Raw genomic sequence first — 14,401 nt, 5'->3', positions numbered from 1 at the left:
TTGAAGCTCTCTTGTCATTTTAGAAACCCCAGTCAAACTGGTCACCGTGAGCTGAAAATGAACTGATGCCTTTATGCTTATTTCATATTAAGCCTGATCAACTTAATTGGCCAACGGGCAAATTTTTCTTTAGAATTTCTTTTTTCCCCCTAGCAAACAATATTCATTTTAAATTAACTTAAGTTCTCACTATCTCTTTCTTGGATCAATTTTTAAAACTACTTCTTAACTGATTTCCCTGGTTCCACTCACACTCTCCCACAGTCTCCTCTCAACAAACAACTACAATGACACTTTTGACCAGAAGATAAACACTTTTTAAAGATACAAGCCTGTCTTTTGGTTTTTAAATTATTTATTATGTCTGCCTAAAATGCTTTTTCCTCCTGTGTTCACATGTCTAATTTCCTTATACCTCTGATGTCTTTGCTCAAATCTACCCTTTGCAATGAGGCCCACTCTGACCTTTTAATACTACACCCTGCTCCCTGATGCTAACATTTCCAATATCCTCTGCTTTATGTCATTGCTTTTCTACAGCATGTAGTACCTTCTAATGTATTATATATGTTCATGATTTATTGACTCAGCCTCCTTGCTTAAACGTAAGCAGCAGATCAGGGATGTTTATCACTTGCGTTCACTGAGGAATCCCAAGCACTAGACCAGTTTCCTCCACATAGTATGCATTCAACAAATATTAGTTGAGTAACTAAACAATGGTAAGATTTTCAATTCATCTGAAAAAGCACATTCTTAAAATGCAACACTAGGAAAAGAATCCATCAAAACTCAGTATCAGAACCTAAAAGTCTGAGCACAAACATTTAAGCATGTAAAAAGAAAAATGTTAAACAAATTTTGGTCTTATGAGACATGAATAAACATGTTATACATTTATGTGCTGTCTCATGAGGGTGATGGCATGAGTCTCAAGCATGCTCTTCAGCCCTATCTGGGATTGAGCTGAGCACAGAGAAGTCGTAATACAGAAGTGCACTCAACTGTACAGTTTTACATGAGTAGAAATTCATGAGCCTGCATTTAAAACAAACAAATATAAACACAGCAGAGCTACACATTTCCTAATCAAGGGAACATTTTCACCTATTCAGGTTTAGACATGGAGATTGCAGGTAAGCTTTTCTTCTGAGGTCTTCACAAAACCAAATTCACTCTGGTATACTGATACACAGATTATGTAACTCCAATGTGTTAAAATATGGTAAATGATGTATTTGAAAGTGTTTATTCTAAAATTACAGACTGTCAAAAATATTAAAATGAAATGTGACTCAAATAATTTCAAAACAGTTTTTTAATTGCCAGAAATAATAACAGACTTATATAATTATCTTTGCTGTCACGACAATAAGATGGGACTTTTAAGAACACTTTCCATATCGATATCCTCAAAAGCTGGCTGTAAATTCAAGCAGTGATGCTTAACACTGTAACTGGTGCATTTGTACTTGTGGCATATTGACCAGAAGTATAGACACCAGTAATGTCCTTCCCTTACCCTTCAGATCTTCCTTTTGCTTTGGCCAACATCCAATGGCCACTCTACATCTAGCTGCCTTTAGTCTTTTTTTTCTAGATCCTAGGAAAGTCCTTTGCCTACAGGGGCAGATCACACCCCGTGGTTCAGGAAGCTAAGTGTCCTAGCTCCCTCATTCTTGGAGTAATTCTGACTCATATGGTGTACATTTCCCAGAGTTTCCCTCACAGGATTAAGCTTTCTATTGGCTTAAAATAACATACCATTTATCTTCTGCCAGTACCTTTCAGGCATCACTTGCCCATTGCCCTTCAGATGTTTCCTTAACTTCTCGCTTTCTCTTGAAAAAAAAAAAAAAGGCAGGGGGCAGAGCAAGATGGCCGAATAGGAACAGCTCCAGTCTCCAACTCCCAGCGCGAGCTACACAGAAGACCGGTGATTTCTGCATTTTCAACTGAGGTACTGGGGTCATCTCACTAGGGAGTGCCGGACAATCGGTGCTGGTCAGCTGCTGCAGCCTGACCAGCGAGAGCTGAAGCAGGGCGAGGCATCGCCTCACCTGGAAGCAGGGGGAAGGGGATCCGTTTTCCTAGCCAGGGGAACTGAGACACACAACACCTGGAAAATCGGGTAACTCCCACCCCAATACTGCGCTGTAAGCATACAGGCACACCAGAATATATCCCACACCTGGCCGGGAGGGTCCCACGCCCACGAAGCCTCCCTCACTGCTAACACAGCAGTCTGCCCCGATCTATCCGCAAGGCAGCAGCGAGGCTGGGGGAGGGGCGCCCGCCATTGCTGAGGCTTAAGTAGGTAAACAAAGCCGCTGGGAAGCTCGAACTGGGTGGAGCTCACAGCAGCTCAAGGAAGCCTGCCTGTCTCTGTAGTCTCCACCTCTGGGGACAGCGCACAGCTGAAGACCAACAGGGGAAGTAGCGGGAGCCGGTGCAGACGCGAACGACTCTGTCTGACAGCTTTGGGGAGAGCCGTGGATCTCCCAATGCGGAGGTTGAGATCTGAGAACGGACAGACTGCCTGCTCAGGTGTGTCCCTGACCCCTGAGTAGCCTAGCTGGGAGAAATCCCCCACTAGGGGCAGTCTGACACCCCACACCTCACAGGGTGGAGTACACCCCTGAGAGGAAACTTCCAAAGGAAGAATCAGACAGGTACACTCGCTGTTCAGCAATATTCTGTCTTCGGCAACCTCTGCTGCTGATAACCAGGCAAACAGGGTCTGGAGTGGACCTCAAGCAATCTCCAACAGACCAACAGACAGTCCTTCTGACTGTCAGAAGGAAAACTATCAAACAGGAAGGACACCTATACCAAAACCGCATCAGTACGTCACCACCATCAAAGACCAGAGACAGATAAAACCACAAAGATGGGGAAGAAGCAGGGCAGAAAAGCTGGAAATTCAAAAAATAAGAGCGCATCTCCCCCTGCAAAGGAGCGCAGCCCATCGCCAGCAACGGATCAAAGCTGGTCAGAGAATGACTTGGACGAGAGGAGAGAAGAAGGCTTCAGTCCATCAAACTTATCAGAGCTAAAGGAGGAATTACGTACCCAGCGCAAAGAAACTAAAAATCTTGAAAAAAGAGTGGAAGAATTGACAGCTAGACTAATTAATGCAGAGAAGATCATAAACGAAATGACAGAGATGAAAACCATGACACGAGAAATACGTGACAAATGCACAAGCTTCAGTAACCGACTCGATCAACTGGAAGAAAGAGTATCAGCGATTGAAGATCAAATGAATGAAATGAAGCGAGAAGAGAAACCAAAAGAAAAAAGAAGAAAAAGAAATGAGCAAAGCCTGCAAGAAGTATGGGATTACGTAAAAAGACCAAATCTACACCTGATTGGGGTGCCAGAAAGTGAGGGGGAAAATGGAACCAAGTTGGAAAACACTCTTCAGGAAATCATCCAGGAGAACTTCCCCAACCTAGTAGGGCAGGCCAACATTCAAATTCAGGAAATACAGAGAACGCCACAAAGATACTCCTCCAGAAGAGCAACTCCAAGACACATAATTGCCAGATTCACCAAAGTTGAAATGAAGGAAAAAATCTTAAGGGCAGCCAGAGAGAAAGGTCGGGTTACCCACAAAGGGAAGCCCATCAGACTAACAGCAGATCTCTCGGCAGAAACTCTACAAGCCAGAAGAGAGTGGGGGCCAATATTCAACATTCTTAAAGAAAAGAATTTTAAACCCAGAATTTCATATCCAGCCAAACTAAGTTTCATAAGTGAAGGAGAAATAAAATCCTTTACAGATAAGCAAATGCTTAGAGATTTTGTCACCACCAGGCCTGCCTTACAAGAGACCCTGAAGGAAGCCCTAAACATGGAAAGGAACAACCGGTACCAGCCATCGCAAAAACATGCCAAAATGTAAAGACCACCGAGGCTAGGAAGAAACTGCATCAACTAACGAGCAAAATAACCAGTTAATATCTAATGGCAGGATCAAGTTCACACATAACAATATTAACCTTAAATGTTAATGGACTAAATGCTCCAATTAAAAGACACAGACTGGCAAACTGGATAAAGAGTCAAGACCCATCAGTCTGCTGTATTCAGGAGACCCATCTCACATGCAGAGACATAGGCTCAAAATAAAGGGATGGAGGAAGATCTACCAAGCAAATGGAGAACACAAAAAAGCAGGGGTTGCAATCCTTGTCTCTGATAAAACAGACTTTAAACCATCAAAGATCAAAAGAGACAAAGAAGGCCATTACATAATGGTAAAGGGATCAATTCAACAGGAAGAGCTAACTATCCTAAATATATATGCACCCAATACAGGAGCACCCAGATTCATAAAGCAAGTCCTTAGGGACTTACAAAGAGACTTAGACTCCCATACAATAATAATGGGAGACTTCAACACTCCGCTGTCAACATTAGACAGATCAACGAGACAGAAAGTTAACAAGGATATCCAGGAATTGAACTCATCTCTGCACCAAGCAGACCTAATAGACATCTATAGAACTCTCCACCCCAAATCAACAGAATATACATTCTTCTCAGCACCACATCGCACTTATTCCAAAATTGACCACATAATTGGAAGTAAAGCACTCCTCAGCAAATGTAAAAGAACAGAAATTATAACAAACTGTCTCTCAGACCACAGTGCAATCAAACTAGAACTCAGGACTAAGAAACTCAATCAAAACCGCTCAACTACATGGAAACTGAACAACCTGCTCCTGAATGACTACTGGGTACATAACGAAATGAAAGCGGAAATAAAGATGTTCTTTGAAACCAATGAGAACAAAGATACAACATACCAGAATCTCTGGGACACATTTAAAGCAGTGTGTAGAGGGAAATTTATAGCACTAAATGCCCACAAGAGAAAGCAGGAAAGATCTAAAATTGACACTCTAACATCACAATTAAAAGAACTAGAGAGGCAAGAGCAAACACATTCAAAAGCTAGCAGAAGGCAAGAAATAACTAAGATCAGAGCCGAACTGAAGGAGATAGAGACACAAAAGCCCTCCAAAAAATCAATGAATCCAGGAGTTGGTTTTTTGAAAAGATCAACAAAATTGACAGACCGCTAGCAAGGCTAATAAAGAAGAAAAGAGAGAGGAATCAAATAGATGCAATAAAAAATGATAAAGGGGATATCACCACTGACCCCACAGAAATACAAACTACCATCAGAGAATACTATAAACGCCTCTACGCAAATCAACTAGAAAATCTAGAAGAAATGGATAATTTCCTGGACACTTACACTCTCCCAAGGCTAAACCAGGAAGAAGTTGAATCCCTGAATAGACCAATAGCAGGCTCTGAAATTGAGGCAACAATTAATAGCCTACCCACCAAAAAAAGTCCAGGACCAGATGGATTCACAGCTGAATTCTACCAGAGGTACAAGGAGGAGCTGGTACCATTCCTTCTGAAACTATTCCAATCAATAGAAAAAGAGGGAATCCTCCCTAACTCATTTGATGAGGCCAACATCATCCTGATACCAAAGCCTGGCAGAGACACAACAAAAAAAGAGAATTTTAGACCGATATCCCTGATGAACATCGATGCAAAACTCCTCAATAACATACTGGCAAACCGGATTCAGCAGCACATCAAAAAACTTATCCACCATGATCAAGTGGGCTTCATCCCTGGGATGCAAGGCTGGTTCAACATTTGCAAATCAATAAATGTAATCCAGCATATAAACAGAACCAAAGACAAGAACCACATGATTATCTCAATAGATGCAGAAAAGGCTTTTGACAAAATTCAACAGCCCTTCATGCTAAAAACTCTCAATAAATTCGGTATTGATGGAATGTACCTCAAAATAATAAGAGCTATTTATGACAAACCCACAGCTAATATCATAGTGAATGGGCAAAAACTGGAAAAATTCCCTTTGAAAACTGGCACAAGACAGGGATGCCCTCTCTCACCACTCCTATTCAACATAGTGTTGGAAGTTCTGGCTAGGGCAATCAGGCAAGAGAAAGAAATCAAGGGTATTCAGTTAGGAAAAGAAGAAGTCAAATTGTCCCTGTTTGCAGATGACATGATTGTAAATTTAGAAAACCCCATTGTCTCAGCCCAAAATCTCCTTAAGCTGATAAGCAACTTCAGCAAAGTCTCAGGATACAAAATTAATGTGCAAAAATCACAAGCATTCTCATACACCAGTAACAGACAAGCAGAGAGCCAAATCATGAATGAACTTCCATTCACAATTGCTTCAAAGAGAATCAAATACCTAGGAATCCAACTTACAAGGGATGTAAAGGACCTGTTCAAGGAGAACTACAAACCACTGCTCAGTGAAATCAAAGAGGACACAAACAAATGGAAGAACATACCATGCTCATGGATAGCAAGAATCAATATCGTGAAAATGGCCATACTGCCCAAGGTTATTTATAGATTCAATGCCATCCCCATCAAGCTACCAATGAGTTTCTTCACAGAATTGGAAAAAACTGCTTTAAAGTTCATATGGAACCAAAAAAGAGCCCGCATTGCCAAGACAATCCTAAGTCAAAAGGACAAAGCTGGAGGCGTCACGCTACCTGACTTCAAACTATACTACAAGGCTACAGTAACCAAAACAGCATGGTACTGGTACCAAAACAGAGCTATAGACCAATGGAACAGAACAGAGTCCTCAGAAATAATACCGCACATCTACAGCCATCTGATCTTGGCAAACCTGAGAGAAACAAGAAATGGGGAAAGGATTCCCTATTTAATAAATGGTGCTGGGAAAATTGGCTAGCCATAAGTAGAAAGCTGAAACTGGATCCTTTCCTTACCCCTTATACGAAGATTAATTCAAGATGGATTAGAGACTTAAATGTTAGACCTAATACCATAAAAACCCTAGAAGAAAATCTAGGTAGTACCATTCAGGACATAGGCATGGGCAAGGACTTCATGTCTAAAACACCAAAAGCAACGGCAGCAAAAGCAAAAATTGACAAATGGGATCTAATTAAACTAAAGAGCTTTTGCACAGCAAAAGAAACTACCATCAGAGTGAACAGGCAACCTACAGAATGGGAGAAAATTTTTGCAACCTACTCATCTGACAAAGGGCTAATATCCAGAATCTACAAAGAACTCAAACAAATATACGAGAAAAAAACAAACAACCCCATCAAAAAGTGGGGAAAGGATATGAACAGACATTTCTCAAAAGAAGATATTCATACAGCCAACAGACACATGAAAAAATGCTCATCATCACTCGCCATCAGAGAAATGCAAATCAAAACCACAATGAGATACCATCTCACACCAGTTAGAATGGCAATCATTAAGAAGTCAGGAAACAACAGGTGTTGGAGAGGATGTGGAGAAATAGGAACACTTTTACACTGTTGGTGGGATTGTAAACTAGTTCAACCATTATGGAAAACAGTATGGCAATTCCTCAAGGATCTAGAACTAGATGTACCATATGACCCAGCCATCCCACTACTGGGTATATACCCAAAGGATTATAAATTATTCTACTACAAAGACACATGCACACGTATGTTTATTGCGCACTATTCACAATAGCAAAGACTTGGAATCAACCCAAATGTCCATCTGTGACAGACTGGATTAAGAAAATGTGGCACATATACACCATGGAATACTATGCAGCCATAAAAAAGGATGAGTTTGCGTCCTTTGTAGGGACATGGATGCAGCTGGAAACCATCATTCTTAGCAAACTATCACAAGAACAGAAAACCAAACACCGCATGTTCTCACTCATAGGTGGGAACTGAACAATGAGATCACTTGGACTCGGGAAGGGGAACATCACGCACTGGGGCCTATCATGGGGAGGGGGGAGGGGGGAGGAGGGAGGGATTGCATTGGGGAGTTATACATGATATAAATGATGAATTGATGGGTGCTGACGAGTTGATGGGTGCAGCACACCAACAGGGCATAAGTATACATATGTAACAAACCTGCACGTTATGCACATGTACCCTAGAACTTAAAGTATAATAAAAAAAAAAAAAAAAAAAAAAGATGTACTTTCACTCAAATCCTCCAGTTAACCAGCTAAAGTGCACCTGGCATAAAACACCACCAATAGTTGACTATGACATTGATTATTTTGTGATTATTTTTCTGTGTAAATTTGACACATTGTAATGACAGTCTACATATTTTATTAATGTCAATGTGTTAGATATCTTCATTTTGCTCCTCTAGATAGAGTTCCACCCTTTTATACCTTGTTCTATCCTGCTCCCTGGACATATTTGCGTGGAGTGCATTGACTGATAGGCTCCTTTGACCTCTGGCTTCTAAGCTGTCAGTCATGGGAGGAACCTGCAAAACATGAAAAGTGAAAGGAGAATGGAGTCAGGGTAATTATTCCACTGGTGTCTTTCCTCTCTTCCACGTCACTGTAGATTGGCTGTATTTCTCTTGCACATGCCACCTTCTTGTCAGGCTGCTCTATCCATATAGCTTTTATAATAATTCCCAGTTCTGGTGACCACTCCCTCCCATTCTTTAGACCTAGGAGGTGTAATAGCCCCTACTTTTACTAAGCCAGGATAGAACACTATCTACTGTTTGTAGATATGGAGAAACCAAAATTATAATAAATAATCCCTTAATTAAATGCTCCATGAGTTACTCAGTTTGAATATGCCTTCACTTCCTGACAGGACCCTGACTTTTACAGTAAATAATAAACGCACATGATAAAAAAAACAAAAACAAAAACAACTCAAACTAAACAGATGGTACAAAATTCTTATGTTCTTTCCAATTATCATTCCCTAGAGGTAAACATCTTCAACTGTTTCTCTCCAAATACTATATTTTTTTCCATATGTGTTTTTGGTTAGCCAAAACCTAATAATAACTATGGATTCCTTGCTTTGAAATTCAAAAATCTAGCTCACCTACATTTCTAATACCTCTCTTCCCTATGCTCCAATAGTCTTGGCAACCGATATTAGAATGTTCAGATCGCCTTCTATCTTTAGGATAGGTAATACAATGCAACTTCTTTTTCTTAATGCATCAACTTCTACAAAATGTGTCTTCAATTCCCACCATAGAAAATTAAAAAAAAAAAAAATCAGTGGCACCACATTCCCTTACTTCTCTTTATTTTCCTCCCCACTTCCCAATTGTTTGCTAGCTCTAGCATGGATTGACTACTACCAGGTTAAAAAATTGACTTTTTTTTTCCCCCCCAGAATTCAGACCTCCAATTACTCAAACAACTTTTCGGTTTTCCTTAAATTTAAATGCCTTGTTTACATTTTTCCACTGAAAATAAAAAAAGATACTATGCCTGCACCATAACACTAAGTTCATTCAGCTTTCAAATATATAATTTGTTAATGGGAACACAATTTCACTTTGTGTTTTTAATGAATTGCTATCTAAGCCTGCTGCACACCTTGTATTCTAAACTTTCTCTTCATTTCTCTCCTCTCATAATTATACATTATTGTTTTTGTCTTTTTGATTATATGTTTAGATTATATTTTACTATTCCTAGAACATATTCTCAATTATTTTTTTCTTGGTAAATAAGTGCATTAAAGGTAAATTTTATGATATCCTGCATGCAGAAAATTCTTAATTTTGTCCTTGTGGTTAATTGTTACTCAGTTTAAATACAGAACGCTAGTTAAAATAATTCACTTTAAAAACCCTGAAGACAATACATTTCATTCTACTGTTTTGATTGAAATTTTGCTAGAGTGAATATATTGCATTTTCTTTTTGTTCTGACAGATTTTTATTTTATTAATGCTTTAGTGTTCTTTTGATTTCTCTTTGATAATCACATACTTTTAATTTCTAAGAATTTTTTCTTATCCTCCCATTGCCCCTTTTAATTTATCATTCTACTTTTCTTTAAAACTGCATTATGTGTGCTCACTTCAGCTGCACATATACTAAAATTGGAATGATACAGAGAAGATCAACATGACCCCTGCACAAGGTGGCATGTAAATACTTGATACATTCTATTTAAAAAAAAATGCAATATCTTCTTGTGTAGCTGTGAAGAGACTAAGTAGATTATTATTTTTAAAAAACACATTTTTTGTGCTCACTTTGGCAGCACATATACTAAAATGGGAACGATACAGAGAAGATTAGCATGACCCCTGCACAAGGATGACACATAAATTCATGAAGCATTCCATATTTAAAATAATAATAATTAAACATATCTTTTAATGTGTGATTTATTCAGTTTATCAAGGTCTGTGTTCTACTTCCTTGTCTTGGGCCTTTTCTGTTTTGCTGTTTCTGTTCCTTGCATACCTATTGCTCATTAGATATGAGTTCATGATTGTGAAGGAAGGATTAGATTGATTAAATTCTAGCAGGATTCCTCTTTCCCTATTAAAGTGCTTTCCCAACAGTCTTATCATGAAAATGAGACTATTGACCTAAATTTATATATCTAATTCGGCATGTTATATGGATGGTATACTGTTGGGCATGCCACGTGGAAGGTCCTATGTATACTTGTTGGGTATGTCATATAGTAGAATTCTCTGTATACTGCCCAGATATATCACATGGAAGAATCTATGTTCTCTGATTGGCAATGTCATGTGGAAATTTCTATGTATGCTGATCAGGCATATCATATGGAAGTTTCCAAGTACACTGTTTGGGCATATCATATGTAGATTTTATTTATCAACATGGGGAAGAAGTAGGTAGGCTGTGTTCTATAAAGCCAAAAATGAGGAGGGGTTTATTCTGTTGGACTGAGGCCAAAACCAGAAGTCCTAATCCTTCACAGACATATCATTAAATTTCTTCAAAACAACAGTGGGACTTTCAGCTTCCAGTCTCATATGTAAAAAAACTGGAAGTCACCGTTTCATCCTAATACCAAATAAAAAGCTGAACACACTAAAACTGAATATATTGTCTTAGATCCATCAGAGACATGAGGTCATAGGACAAATCCCTGTCTCCCAAATTAGAGAGACCAACAGGAAAACAGAGACAATGAAAACTTACTAGAGCTGAAACCTTAGTGGGGACTTAAAAATCATGCCCCAAAACATGACTCTTTGGACTTCAAAGCACGTGAAGAATACCAAATAAAGGAAGGGCTTTCTCTGAAGTTACCCTATCTGCCTAAAGACTGAATCTTTCAGGAAATATCCAATTGTTGTGATACCCTTCCTTAGATATTTCATTAATTAGAGGAAATCAATGTATATTCCAGGAAGGAAGACTGATGTGGACACCACACTCAGAACCCAGATGAACTTGGTCTCAAGCTTCTATTTGTTCTTTAGGTCCATTCATCTCCCCTAAAAATAATTTATTCTTGTTCTAAAAATTGCCTATATCCTCCACTTTCCTCTACTTTATGAAGATGATGTTTAAGCTTCAACCATCTGGTCCCCTGTTGAGTCTCATATTTTGTGTTACTCCTGTGCACTTGCACATAGGAAATTTCTAGGCCTTTTCTAGTATTAATCTGTCTATTGTCAGTTTATTTCAGCAGACTAAATTATCAGAATTTCAGGTGAATATTTGAGCTTCCCTATACTCATGAGCTGAAAATCTGTGGAAACTAGTGCCAGGCAGGAAGTCCTGAACTGTAATTGACACACAGTTGGAGGCTCAGTGTAGACAAGTCTGAGACATAAAAACTCCAGGGGTGGTCAGTCATTTTGGAGTCCTAGTCATTTGGGAGCTCCAGTGTTTTTTTTAATTTTACCTCCTGGAACTCTACTAGGTTCTTACAGAATAACTGATCTTTGACGAAGCATACAAAAACATAAATTGGGGAATGGGCATTCTATTTAATAAATGGTACCGGGAAAACTGGCAAGCCTCATGTAGAAGAATGAAATTGGACCCCTATCTCTTACCTTATATAAAAATCAACTCAAGATGGATCAAATACTTTAATATACAACCCGAAACCATGAAAATTCTAGAAGACAAAGTTCGGAAAAACTCTTCCAGACATTGGCCTATGTAAATACTTCATGACTTAGACCCCAAAAGCAAAAGCAATGAAAACAAAACTAAATAAATGGGACCTAATTAAACTATAAGGCTTCTGCCCAGCAAAAGGAATAATCAGCAGAGTAAACAGATATCCCACAGAATGGGAGAAACTATTTGCATACTACACATCCAACAAAGGACTAATATCCAAAATCTACAAGGAACTCAGACAAATCAGCAAGAAAAAAAACAAATAATCCCATGAAAAAGTGGGCAAAGAACACGAACAGACATCTCTCAACAGAAGCTATACAAATGGTCAACAAATATATGAAAAAATGATCAATATCATGAATCATCAGGAAAATGCAAATTAAAAGTACATTAAGATAGCACTATACTCCTTCAAGAATGGCCATTACTAAAAAGTCAAAAAACAATAGATGTTGGTGTGGATGAAGGGGAAAGCCTCATACATGGCTAGCGGGAATGTAAATTAGTACAACCTCTAAGGAAAACAGTATGAAGATTCTCTGAACATCTGAATGTAGATTCACCATTTGATACAGCAGTCCCACTACTGGGTATCTACCCTCCCAAAAGGAAATCACTATATTAAAAAGACATTTGCACATGTATGTTTATAGCAGCACAATTCACAATTGCAAAGATGTGGAACCAATCTAAGTGCCGGTTGTCTAATGAATGAATAAAGAAAATGTTATACGCACACACACACACACACACACACACCATGGAACACTACTCAGCATAAAAAGGAACCAAATAATGTATTTTGCAGTATGTGGATGGATCTGGAGGCCATTATTCTATGTAAAGTAACACAGGAGTAGAAAACCAAAAATTCTATTTTCTCACAAGTGGGAGCTAAGCTATAAGTATGCAAAGGCATACAGAGTGATATAATGAACTTTAGAGACTCAGAAGGGGGTGGGGGAAAGGAAACGTACAGATAAAAAAATACATATTATGTACAATGAACACTATGGCTGATGGGCACACTAAAATCTCAAGAGTTTCCCACTATATAATTCATCCATATAACAAGAAACCACTTGTACCTCAAAGCTATTGAAATAAAAAATAAATATGTATATGCATATATATATATATTTATACATACACACAATAAAAAGATAAAGAGTCAGAAGATAAACAAAAGAACACCAAGCTATATATTGTCTAAAACAAATCCATTTTAAATATAAAACACACATAGATTAAATGTAAATGGATAAAGAAAAGTATATCAAGCTAAAAACATGAATTGAAAGAAAACAGGTGTAGCAATATTAATTTTAGTTACAGCAGACTTCAGAGCATGGAAATTTATCAGGGATAATAAAGAGCACTACATAATTATAAAGGGGTTAATTCTTCAAGAAGACGTAACAATTCTTAACATGTATGTGCCTAACAACAGAGTATTAAAATATGTGAAAGAAAACTAATAGATCTGTGAAGATATATATATATATATATAAATACAGTATTATAGTTGGAGACTTCAATACACTCCTATTAGAAAAGAACAGATCCAACAGACACAAAATTAATAAAGCCACAGTGAAATTCAACAACACCATTCATCAGCTGGACATGATAGACATCTATAGACAACTTTATCCAACAGTAGGATTATGAACATTATTCATAGGTTCACAGGGATATTCACCAACATAGACCACATTCTGGGTCATAAAAAACACCTGAAAAACTTGAAAGAACAGAAATCATGCAATGTCTGCTCTCAGATCCCAATGGAATTAAGCTAGAAATCAATAACAGAAAGATAGCTGGAGAATCCCAAATTCCTTAGAGATTAAATAACACTTCTAAATAACACGTGGGTTCTCGTTCTTATTAGATTAAGGGTTCACTTGTTACCCAGTTCTGATAATGAGGCTTAAAATTGAGATTCGGAGATAGCTCAGAATAAAGGGCTCTAACACTGCTTCTTTCTTATTTACATTAAATTGGTTAAAATGCTGCATTTGATTACAACTTTTTAGTTGTCTTTATGTATATAACTCAACTCTTAGCATATAATGAGATTTTGTTATTGCAATCCCTACAACCTCACAATATTACATTGATGTCTTTCTTTTCTGAAATATTAATAAAGGTATAAATTTTATTTTTCCTATTGAATATGTTTATATGTAATTAGACCACAGAAGAAAAAATACTGGCATATGTTCTCATTATTTTTTAACAAATATATATTTAAATATTTGTATCATCTCAATACACTCAAAATGTTGGCATTTCAAATAGATGTCAGTTTTCAAGTAACATGTACTTATAATTATATTATTTTAAACAATGGTGATTATTTTTTCTAATTGGCTAATGTTTTAATTCAACAAACGTGTAGAAAACATTGTCCTTCTTCAAA

General features: G+C 37.9%; 2 non-coding genes across 2 annotated transcripts; both read left to right on the top strand.

The window, feature by feature from the left end:
- Positions 1-9,920: 9,920 nt before the first annotated feature.
- Positions 9,921-10,026, top strand: LOC115894395. Its single transcript, XR_004054523.1, has one exon. It is a non-coding gene; the product is annotated as a U6 spliceosomal RNA (small nuclear RNA).
- A 72-nt stretch (positions 10,027-10,098) lies between these two features.
- LOC115894498 lies at positions 10,099-10,205 on the top strand. The gene has a single exon (XR_004054603.1). It is a non-coding gene; the product is annotated as a U6 spliceosomal RNA (small nuclear RNA).
- The last annotated feature ends 4,196 nt before the right edge of the window (positions 10,206-14,401 follow it).

Source organism: Rhinopithecus roxellana, chromosome 17 (genome assembly GCF_007565055.1).
Source record: "Rhinopithecus roxellana isolate Shanxi Qingling chromosome 17, ASM756505v1, whole genome shotgun sequence".
Classification (NCBI taxonomy): Eukaryota; Metazoa; Chordata; class Mammalia; order Primates; family Cercopithecidae; genus Rhinopithecus; species Rhinopithecus roxellana.
This window is presented reverse-complemented; position numbering and strand designations above follow the sequence as displayed.